This window comes from Bacillus rossius, chromosome 2, assembly GCF_032445375.1.
Source record: "Bacillus rossius redtenbacheri isolate Brsri chromosome 2, Brsri_v3, whole genome shotgun sequence".
Taxonomy (NCBI): domain Eukaryota; kingdom Metazoa; phylum Arthropoda; class Insecta; order Phasmatodea; family Bacillidae; genus Bacillus; species Bacillus rossius.
In genome coordinates this window covers 35,777,222-35,789,814 of record NC_086331.1, presented here as the reverse complement: position 1 = coordinate 35,789,814, position 12,593 = coordinate 35,777,222, and positions in this window count along the sequence as shown.

The following is a 12,593-nucleotide window of genomic DNA, read 5'->3' as shown; positions in this document are numbered from 1 at the left end:
TGATAACTAAGCACACTAATTGCTATACCTACACCAAATACTTAGACAAGTTCTTCTCTAAATATTTATATCAGATATACATGTTTGAAGCTCAATTCGCAGTCGTGGGCCTCGATCAAAATCAAATCATGAACTTCAATTAACCATGTGTGTGACCAATGTTATGTCAAATTCATTAAATTCTCTGGTGCAAACTCGACTAGAATACTCAACCCAAACTGCCTGCGCAGTTATAAATTTCCACTTAACCAACGCAGAAGTGAAAAAACGTGTGTAAGAATTTGTGATTTTAAATATTACAAAAAAAATTAATTTTTTTTTGCAATATAGATGAGCTCATATGGTTTAAATTATTAAACTTAAATGTCATTAACTAGCCATTCATTATTAATTTAATAGTTTTTATTGTTCTTGCTTGTATGTAATTTTATGTTTCTTTGTTTAATTTTTGTATTGTGTATTTATCGGATTGTAATGGCAAAGAGAACGTGTACACGTCTTGAATGCGCTAAATGAAGCAAAAAAATTGAAAAAATTTAACCATTGCGCTACTTCATTCGGTTGTACCTACAATATTATGCCCATATTTTGTGCGTCTATAGTATAATGCACACGCAGGTATACAACTCGGCATTTAACACACAAGTAGGCCTACTTGACCACAACATTTTATATTATAGCGAGTAATTCCCCCAGAATTATGATAGTGACTGTAGTAATAAAATATGACTATGAGGGCGCGAAAGTTTCACGGATGCTAACTAAATAAAGAAACATTTATTGGGGATCGGTACTTGACATGTAGGCTGGCCGGAACGACAGGTCTGTCCCTCGGGTAGGGCAGCCGGCTCCACTGAGTGTCAGCCTCATCTCATTCTTGTAGACCCTGCCTCAGGGCGGGAAGCTAGCTACATGGCGATTTTCATTTCTTTACTTGACATGTAACCTTGATGAAGTTACTGATTTGTTTTTTATTTTGTCAAAACAAACTACGTATAGAAAGGTGTTGAGTTAAAGTGAACTCAGGGTAGTTTGCAAAACTCAGTGTACTGCATTTAATTTGTTAGCATGTGTGAACTGCGACTCTTTTTATACCCAACTAATAAATCGGAAGAACGGTGAAAACTTACTCAGGGAGAGCCCTTTTTCCACGTGACGCCAAGCGCATTGTAGTTTTTTATTAACCTAATCTGTTCTTAATGTACCTAGTTTTTTCGAAAGCCTCTCTCATCAGAAACACGGTTATTAACATGACCCTTGAGATTTTTAGAGTTATAACAAAAAATGAGAACGTTTAGAGAACTAAGAATTTTTTTTTTGAGATAATTCAATTGGTTTCAAGGAATACTATGATAAGGTTCAAACGTTTTCGAAAATAATGATGTGTTTCAGCAAAAGCTCAAGAAAGTTTATTTTCCTGAGCAATTTCATGTTCCAACCAGCCACTAACATGAATAAATTTCAATATTTTCTGCATATATTGTGGAATTTAATTTCTGATAGTTTATAATGTATTATTTTTTGCGTGCTAGTCCAGCACCAAACTTAGACTTCTATGTCATTTCTTAACAGCCCTTTCTTCACACATCGCGTTTCGTAATATTATACGAGCTACATCTGCATGGCAGCTAATTTCCTGCGTGCTGACTGTTAGACGCCTGATATATACGTTAGTTTTGGGTTAATCGGTAGTTTGCATTTGCGATCAAGCGTAAAAAAATGTAATCTGTATATAGTGGAAAGACACGTGAATATCTGAGGTTTTAATTTTTTTAAATTTAGTAAATAAGTAATTTAAATTTAAGTCTTATAAGTACTACAATACGTTGCTCGACGTGTATCTGTTTCTTGATTCCATGAACAGTATTTAGTAGTTATCATGAACCATGTATTTTACAATAAAACAGTAAGAAAATTTGGGCATTTAAGTGTACATATAAATTAAAGTCTTATCATCCGAAACCGTGAATAAAATTTTTAATACTGGTAAAGTATCCTTGCCCTAAAATAACGACATAAATACGAAAAATATGGACTAAAACAAATCTAAAATCCCTACGATTATTATGAGATTATACTGACCAGATAAGCGACATATGTATGTAGCATGTAAAATTTTTGTTTTATTATTTATTTTCATAATACTGAAAATATTAAGCAATTTCCGCAGGTAAGATATCCGAAATTGGTGGATTTACACTACGGCTAATACCTAGTTACCAACGCAATTTCATTCCAATCACACACAATAATGTTTTTGTTATTTTCAATAATAAAAACTAATGTCTGTTTGTATGTTTGCCTGTTATTGGTTGTCCAGACGGAGAAAACGAATTCGGTACCATAAAGTAACTCTATAATCTCTATTGCCTATAACGCTATAACTGTTCTCTACCACTGCAGTCATACCCTTTGGAGATGTAATAAATAACACATTTAAAATTTTTACGAAAATTATTCCCGCATAAGCTCACAATTTCTTAGGCGTGACACACATAATAATATGCTATTGCCGATGCAACACTCTGAAATGCTTGTTTAAATACGTGGGTAATGGTTTTTTCAATGTGGAGGCCTATCGTTTATTTTTATAAAATTCTTATACATAATAAATATTTACTTAATGGTTTAATGAAACTTTAAGGCCAATGTTTATGTAAACACAAGCATGAACTAAAAGTATGTTCTTAACCGTGTTATGTATAGTTTTAATTTAATAGTTTGTATGTAGTCTATTTAATTAATTACTTATAAATATGTGTATATCATTTATCAATGAAAAAAATAATTTTCCCCTATAATCCTTCGAACATGAGGTTTTCAGGGTTGGGCATACCGAAATATCTCTTGACTTATTAATTATATACAAAAAATTAAGGAAAACATTTCAAAGGCTACAAAAAATGCGATTAATTTAAATGTATAGACTTTAGCACGATTACATACTCTTGCAAGGATTGACAGTAAAAATGTTCCTTAAGTCTCTTATAACTATTAAATTAATACGTAATGAAATTTTAACAAATTTTTTTTCAAGAAACGGTAGTTATATTATGACGTTATTTATTTAAAATAATAAGCAAAAATACTTAATTGTGTAAGAAAAAATTTAATTTTTAATAAACTACCCTCTTAGCACCCTAGAACATGTCACAAGAAAAGACCACCTACTTATTTCAATCAGACTCCCTTTTGTTTCCATACCGGCAATCAGATGTTTGTATTTGGGTCACGTGGGTTGCCTCTACGTGCGTACATATGTTTCTCTTCGAACAATATACGCCCTTATAATTCAATATGTAAACTAAATTTAAAGGTACTCGCAGTTCTTGTGGTAATAAAACTTTCTAATATTTTTTTCAAAGAAAATCAAATGAATTATGGCTTCGTTAGTTGACGCCAGGGTCATTAGATAAGATGAGATGACATTAAAGCATTGGCGGAGTGAATGAGAGAGGAAAATTGGAGCACCCTTAAAAAAACCCAATAGCTCACGAAACTGATTTAACTCGGAAGAAGTTAAGTTTTATAATAAAGCAATAATATCATTTATATGATTGTTAATATATACTCAATTTTGAATTTTAATGATATTGACATCTGTAGGGTGTTACATTTGTTTACTGTTGCATTTATTCAGTAAAGTTGGAGCCACAATGCCACGACGGACAAGACACGACAGGCCCGACACGCTCAGTAGCCAATGAAACTCAAAATTCGCGCCCCGACGGCCCGCAAGTATTAGATTCATTTTCTAATTTCGTCGTGTCTTGCCGCATGACGGAAAGTAAAAATGTTCAAACAAAAGTAAAAATCACTAATATTTACCTGCTTGGTAAATCTTTACGCAGAAAATTGAAATTTAATTTTACGTGTAGGTACTTTTTCACAATTATTACAATTATTGTAGTGCGCCTTTATAAAGAAATATTGTTGTGTATGACCAATGTTATTATGCAAAATTTCTTCAAAATCGAATTGAATAAAGGATTATTTAAGCGAATAACTATTAATTGATAAAGTTCAGGCTAGAAAATAATAGGGTTTACACAGTTTCAGGCGCATCTATGCTGAATTTTATGGTCGCATGTGACTTCAAAATATTTTACGATTACCATATTAGAGTTTATCGTGCTAATGCTGTCGTAGTATTCTGACCCTATGATAGTAACTGCCGTGCTGGAACGCTGTAGGTTCGACGCTTAATCTGATTTTTCGTGTCGTGTTTGTCGTGGAATTGTGACTGCCGCTTTAAGGGGATTGGTGCAGGACAAAAAACAGTCATTCGTCAGAATTTGTTGGAAATGAGCTTAAGTGTTTCATAAATGCTTGTTTATTACTACTGTAAGGCCAGCCAGCACGTATATAAGCTAGCGGGTTAGATTTAGCAAGTTAGTGGCGAGTGAGCTTCTGTAAGGGGAGGTTGTCGAAGGTTGCAGCTCTGAGGCCTGCCATCTAGCGGGAATCTTTCGAAGGTCTTCCACAATATCGCCTTTCTCTCTCTCTCCCTCTCTCTCCAACACGGACGGAAAGCGAACCGCGATAACCAGCTCTTATCTTCGCTTCCCATCTCGCCCTATCCTTCATTCTCGGATCAGGTAGCCGCCCTTCCCCGTGTAGACTTTCGTGTTACTCCAGATTTTTGTACTCTGGTAGAGTTGACTGTGCTTAATAACATACCGAAAGTTTACCGCTGTAGACCTTGTGCGTTATAACCGAAAATTTGCATTTAAGTCCTAGGTGACAGCAAATTAAAAACATTAAAATGCTACCCATTAATACAGTTTTTAATTTTGACTGTCCGTAAACTTACCAAAATAATCGAGAAACTGTAATTCACCCATTAATGTAAGAAAAAATTAAATTTTTAATATTTAAAATTAATTCACGACATATTTTTTTAATCTTTGCCACCCAGATAAAAATACGATTTACACCGATTTGAAGAGCCCAATGCGATAAAATGTCTAAATAAATGTTTATATTTATACTTTTAGCTTTAAGATAGTATATTTATAAAGAGTCTAGCATAATTAGCTGCCTCATTAAAGCTGCCCGAGCGTTGCAGTGTACTGCGGCCGTACAGATCTTTCACGGCCGGCGTGCTTTGAAACACGCTGCGTACTGCGACACTCAATAAACTTTGTCTTATTTAAGGATTACTTAAAATATATTTAAAGCATATGATAGGGTGTATTCATTTTACATCTATTGAGATATACATATTCTTTTTTCTTATATGAATGATTTTTGAGACAATAAAATTAACAATAGCTAAACAATTTCTGCTTGGAACTTGTAAATAAAAATTCTAGAGGACCTCTAGTTTCATATATGTGTGTTCGTATTTTGTTACAAAAATTTTATCATTAAAAATTATTTTAATACCAAAAAATATAATTATTTTTTATTTTTAATACATTATATTATTTTCGATCAGAACTATGCAAAATTTTAATGTAGCCTATATTATAAAAAATATATATTTAATTGTATAAAATTAGTTTACTACATAACAATTGAAGAAAACGATACACCGTAAATTTACTTATTGAGTTTTGTCACTTTTATAACATAATTCGTATGATAATATTATTTTTTCCAGAAAATAAATAAAACATAAGTTGTGTTGTAAAATGTATTGATAGAATTACATATTTAGTATTTTTTTCTAAGTTAATTTATTGGAGTGTTGCGCCTAGCTGACTTCGTTAAATTGCTAGTGGCAAAGAGCGGTGGTGGATGTTTTTGCAAGAGTTTGACCGTATTTTATGACCCTAGCTGTGAGAGGGTGTTCGTCCCAGAAATCTTAACGGTCAAGGAAAATAGCCTTTCTCTGTAGTCACGTACGGGTCTGCTACTCGCGCAATATCGTCAGTTTTATCACAACTTTCTGGGAAGTTCTATTGTTGTTTTTTATTTATAATTTAGAAATTAAAGAGTTGATCATACTAACATTTTTACCTAAGCAAATCGCATCATGGAAGATTTTTATCTACGTTTGCAGCAAAAATCACTTGTAGTTAGGAAACTTTTATTATTTCAGAGTAAAATTCAGTCTGGAATTACCATACATTAAAAACCTTAGTTTTCTGGAGCAAAAAACGTCCCAGCACGAGCGACTTTAACACTGCTGCACACACACTACGCAGCTTGAAATACATCAGTGGTCAGACTATTGTACCAGACACTCAAAATATACACATTTAAACCTTGAAAAAAAAAAAACAGACAATATTTATGAAGTAATTTTGACGCTACGCTCAACATATTTATGTAACATGTAGTGAAATTTCTATAAAAAAATATTTTTTTCTTACCTTTTATGATTAAAATTACCAATTTAATAATAGGACGTTTAAACTTTGAGGTGTTTATCACAATTACCATGTAAGACATTATTTTATATTACTTTGGTACCATAATGAGAACCGACTTAAAAAAGTATTAAAGTTATTACATTTACGAAACATTTTTGTGGATCATTGTAGAAATTATCATTAAGGACTCAACTTCTCATTATTGGTGTGATCACAAGGTTTCATCGGTAAACTTATGACGTGTTACTAAGAAATGTTCATTCTACTAGTGTACAAAATTTTTGCTTTGGGATAATTTTTCATGTATTAAATTTTTTTGTTTCTTAACAGCGAAATTCGTCCCAACCCGAGCCTACTTCCACAACCTCGCAGTAGTATACACTACGCGGTTCGGATCGCTTTAATGGTCAGACTAATTGTATGAGACACTTAAAAAATATACCAATTTAAAGATGAATAAATATGCAACAACGTTTACTTCAAGCGATTTCCACGTTGGGCTCTTTAAGTTTATGTAAGATGTATTTATATTTCCTTAAAATTGAATGAAAGTGAATTCGTTAACTTTAATGATTTAAATGGTCTATTTTATAGAAACATGTTTAAACTTTGTGCTTTTAATCACTATCCTCAGATAGGGCAATGTTTCTAGATTATTTTGGGTTCCATACTGACTGTCTACTCCATAAACTGCATTTGCAATATCCATTATTGTGGATCGTTGCAAAAAATTGTCATTTTGGATTTAACTGCTCGTTTTTGGTGTGACGCACAAGGTTTGCGTGTTACTAAGAAATGTTCATTCTAGCACTGTACAAATTTTCGGCTTTGGAATAATTTTCCATGTATTAAAAACCTTTGTTTCTTCACAGCGAAATTCGTCCCGACCCGAGCCTACTTTGGCAACCACGCAGTAGTATACACTACGCGGCTCGGATCGCTTTAGTGGTCAGACACATTGTACCAGGCTCTCAACAAATAAACTAATTTAAAATTTAAGAACTAAATCGTGATCGTAAAATGGCCGCCATGGTGATTTGCGATTTATGGAGAAATAACAGCAGTTAAAATCTTATGTACTTTCCAAGAGACATTATTACATCACCAATCATCTAAAGTAACAGGTTTACAAAATTTCAACATATTCAGTAACTAGTCAATTTTTTCATATGTGTTAGTATTAACAATCTGGACCATATCTAGTCGGTGAGGTCTGTATTGTTACAGACTATCTGTATTCTGGTATTTGGATTTTGAAGCTACTTAATGATTCTCTTTCAATGTCTATTAAAATATACCTAATGCTAATTGCAGGAATATTTCTACTCGATTTCAAAATTATAATTCCTGAACATTTGTAGCGGACACATTTCAATGTAACACATACCGTAAACCGGGGTAACTTTGGGACACTTTTTCCAGTTTTTTACTACTCCTGTTAGCTGACATTAATATAGATTGATGAAGCTATGATATTATAAGTATTTAACCTTCCTCTTACAAAATATTGTCATAATTTTATTCTAGGACCAAAAATATTCTAATAAACAGCCAACATTGTTGTCCCAATCTTACCCCATTAATTGGGGTAAGATTGGGACAATACACTTTTTCGCTTACCTATAAACACTAGTAAAAATAATTTTGTCCCATTGTTTCACTTAATTTTCTTATTTCAGACATGAAGCTTGGTATTGAAATCATATTACAAAAGGTTTTAGCACATTAAATTGTAAATTAAAGTAATATTTACAAAATAATTAGTAAAAATAAGCGTAACAAATAGTTTACAATATATTCTTATATCATATTAGGAAAGTTCTTTGACTTTAAAAATTTCCAGTCGGCCTATGTGTACAGGTTGGTAATTTTTTGGACTATTTCATCCTTTGAATAGAAAACTTTGTCGGGCTTTGCTGGCCATTTCCAGTTTAAGGCAGACTTCTTAATAGCTGATACAAGTATATCATCATTTTTAAATTCGACAATACGCCCTGGGTACAGTTCGTCTTCGTACCTCACCAAAATGTAGTCTCTCACCGCCAGGTTCTCAAGAAAACTTTAAGGTTGTAGGCTTGGCATTAATGGAGCACATTGCTCTTCCAAGTCACTGAAAGTTACGCTGTCTTCAGAGTCTCTTAGCGAAAACTTAGCATAACCATCATCACTGCTGCTCTCAGTGCTGCTCTCTCTTCTTCGTTTTTTCTGGTGTGGTACATGCAGTAGTGCTTCTGCACATTTGGAAGTAGATGGTTGGGGATCAGGTGCAGATTGGTGATGTTCAGATGGTGGTAACGAAACAGCTTTAAGTTCTTCTGCTGAAACACTTTTTCCTGGAAGAACATTCAGCTTCTTCTTTCTCAGGATTTTGCGGACTTTGGTAGTTTCTTCCTGTTTTTTGTAATTTTTTCTAGGAAGCTCTTCCAGACAAGGGAAGAAATAGATGAATCTAGGCTCCCTGAATGCAATCTTTTTAGAACCACCTGTCTGTCAATAGGATAAATTCCTGACTTGCGGAATCCGGAAATCATGTTTTCTGGACCTGTAACCAAGCCATCGAAGAGGTTTTTCAAAAGTGTTGGAAATTGATCCTTCGGTACAGATGTACACCGACTTCCAGCTGCAGTTTTCTTCCAATTTTTTAGTACCTTTCGCCAGGCAACTTTCATTTGTCGAAAGTAAGCCACGTCCAGTGGCTGTAGGAGGTGGGTAGCATTTGGAGGAAGTGCTATGAATTTTATGTTGTTTGTTTCACACAGCCTTATAACCTCCATATTGATGTGGGAGCTACAATTATCACCGATGATAGCTTTTGGTCCTTCCTGGTGGTTTAGAACAGGCAACATTAAAGATGTAAACCAGTCTTCAAAAGCATGCCCATCAAACCAACCAGATTTAGTTCTATTGTATCGAGTACCCGAGGGTCCGTTTTCAGTCCAAGTTGTCCAAATCTTCTCCGCCTTATAGTTTACATAAGGTGGTGCTACATCCCCTGCTGCATTTCCACAAACAATTATAGATGTGCACGCTTTAGACAAATTTTTTATCCTCTCAGGCAGGGGCGCAACAACAGGGGGAGGCAAGGGTATTTTGCCCCCCCCCCCCCCTGAAACCTTGAAGTGGGGGCAAACGGGGGCAAAGAAAGTGCTGTGTAATCAATTTTTAGATAATAAAACTGCTTAAATAGCACCATTTTCCACCTTGAAATACAAATTTTCCCGGACCCCCCGCTTCAATACGGGGGATCGATGATTCTTTATAAAAAGTTATATTGCCCCCTCCTTTGGAAATTTAATTGTTGCACCCCTGCTCTCAGGGTACTTAATTCCCCTCTTCGTGATGATTTTTCTGGTTCCAGAATTGTCTACAAAGATTTGTTTCGTCGTAATTCCAAATATTCACTTTTGGAATTCCTATCAGCTCCTTTTACAAATTATCAAAAAACTTATTCACAGCCTTTTCTTCTGTTGCTGCTCTAGAGTAAGAAATTTTTTTGCTGTTCTCTGAGTTAACATTGCTTTGTGCCGTCGCATGAACCCTTCCGCCCAATCATTTCCTGGTAAATTGTTTTAAAATCGTAGCTCCTTTCTTCCACAGCGGTCCAGGTAGGACTTGACAACACATCTAAGGTCAAACATATCCACAGGAAATCCATAGTTAGACACGGCTACAATGTGACTTACAAATTGCAACTACTCTTCATTTGTGAAAACAGGAGCTCGGTCGACAGCTTTAAATTGATTTTCCTGGTTTTTTTAGGTGCAAAGTGTTTTTTGGAATACCATATTTTGTTGAAGCTTTGCGAATCGACAATGTTTTGTTCCGTACAGCTTGCAAGGCTTCATTCAAGTTTTCCTCTGTGTAATTTTTATATGGCCGTGTACCAAGAACATGTTTGGGATTTATTGGCATGGTTGGTCGCTTAATTCTGAAAAATATGAAGAAAAAATGCAGTAAAACATATTACGCCAACTTTTGGGCAACTTTGGGACAGTCCCAAAGTTACCCCACCAAGTGATGAAAATTTACTATTTTGAGGTTATAAAATAAAATGCAAGTATCAAAAACATTAGCATCACATTAAATGGATGTCAAGGCTTGTACTTCTTCAAATACATACCTGTATTTCGTGAAGTATTTGCCGTTTTTAAAGTGCGTACAAAAGTTTACACAAAAACAAAAATATTAACAACATGTGGTTAAAACCAAATCCACTGCCTCTATCCCACCAGTGCAACTACAGCTTCAAATAAATGCCATGAGATAGTAGCACATACCAGCGAATATAGAAGCGGTGATTGCGTACCACTTCTAAATACATGGCCTTGACAGGAAATCCTAAAGCCAGAAATTACTCACTGTCCCAAATTTACACCCCCAGTCACAAAGTTACCCCGGTTTACGGTACTGATTTTCAAGTTGTGTTGAGGTTTCACATGCCACTTCGTGTACACCTGCTCTGGTAACAATTACTCATCACAACCGGTGCTGTCTGTACGAGCGTCTTCACAAGTTATCCTGAAATATGTTCTTAAATATTAATTCAAGTGAATTCTTAAAATCCTAAACATCTTATCTTAAGTGTCGTAAATGAATCGTTATATTTTGTAAATCCATAATAATATAGGAGCCAACATGGCGCGAAGCGATGGACGCGATACGAATAATATTTTTTTTACCAACCACTACATCAGTAAATATTTGTGGTTTCCATTCGCTATGAATTCAAGCATGTAACATTTGTACTGCTTCTTCAATTCGGCCACAGTTAAATGGGAGGCTCTGAATCACTGAAAACTCCTCAACAAAATCAACGATGAATCACAGGCATTACAACAAACAATTGTCACAAGTCAAGTAGCCAATGAGCAGGTGACATTTTTCGAGTCCGTAGAGGATTGTTGAGACTATCGTACAGGTCATTGGCAACGTGCCCTTACGCGCATGGTTAATACCCGCATGAGTAGAGTGTAAAGGCGTAAGCATGAGACACATCTAGGTCCTCATCTAACCGCGCACACTTAGATTTAACTCAGGATAGGGTGAAAAATGTTTACTAATTTTGCAGTCCTAACAGTCACCAACGAAACGCCAGCAAAATAAATAAATAAGGCCACGAATATTGTTCGTGAATGAAGGCGAAGCTGATACTTTGGAAACGTTACCAGCAGATATTAAATAATGTTTAACTATTATTTACGTAGCTTACTTCTTAAAACTGCATTCATGTAAACTGATTTTGTGTGAGACTATGTTGAGTGTTTTCTGCTACACTTATTTTTCTGAAAAAAAGTCTATTGTGGCTTAATAAACTTGTTAATATTGATGCCTGTCATTAAAAAAATTCAAACGTAATTATACGGATACATGTTGAGTATAGTTTATGAATGGTTCACGCATTGCTAAAAAAAAAGCATGTTTACAATTTTACACATATTTTTGTTGTCGCATCGCGTCCATCGCGTTGTACATACGCAACTCTGAAAAATAAATGTATGTTAAAAAAGCTATAATAAAATAATCTCTTATCTTTCTTTATTCTTTTTTCTAAGCGCTCTAATGGCTTTCGATAGTTTTGTTCTTTTGTGTACTCTGCTTGGTGGAGGTTTCTTCGGCATTTTATTCCTGAATAAATCTCACGTTTACAACAAAAAACAGCTAGCTAAATCACTGTGCTAAATAATAACAGAGAATAACCATTCAATTATACGCCGAGCTAGACCAAACACGTTCTCTTATCTACTGAAAATAAATACGTTGACCTTCATATCAGTTTCGCGCGAAATCCCGTCTCCCCTTCGTAAACAGGAGACAGCTGTGGCTGGGTGGGAACGAGAGAAAACACTGGCTGCAAACAGTTGGGGAAACTGTCGTAAGGTGTCACTACTGTCCAGCACGCTCCATAATTTCTCGTATCCGAGCTTGCACGCTGCTCAAACTTCTACAGCTACATTTTTACTTTAGGTCCGACTGCAATAAGCTAAAGACTAAAATAAAGTCAATCATTCAGCCGACAGATATGTTGGCGTTTGAATTATAAATGAAAACGCGAATGTTATTAAATTCGCAAATGAATATCACGCAATTTCGTAGCAGCTCATTTATTATTATTCAAATTGTAAATACGTTAAATTAATAATGATTACAGATAAAATAATGGTCACAGTCATATCTCCCGTGTCTGAAAATTTATCTGAGAAAGTTTTACCACTGAATTCTTTATAGTTTATTAATAAAGCTTGAATTTAAAAAATTCCCGAAAATCAGCAATAA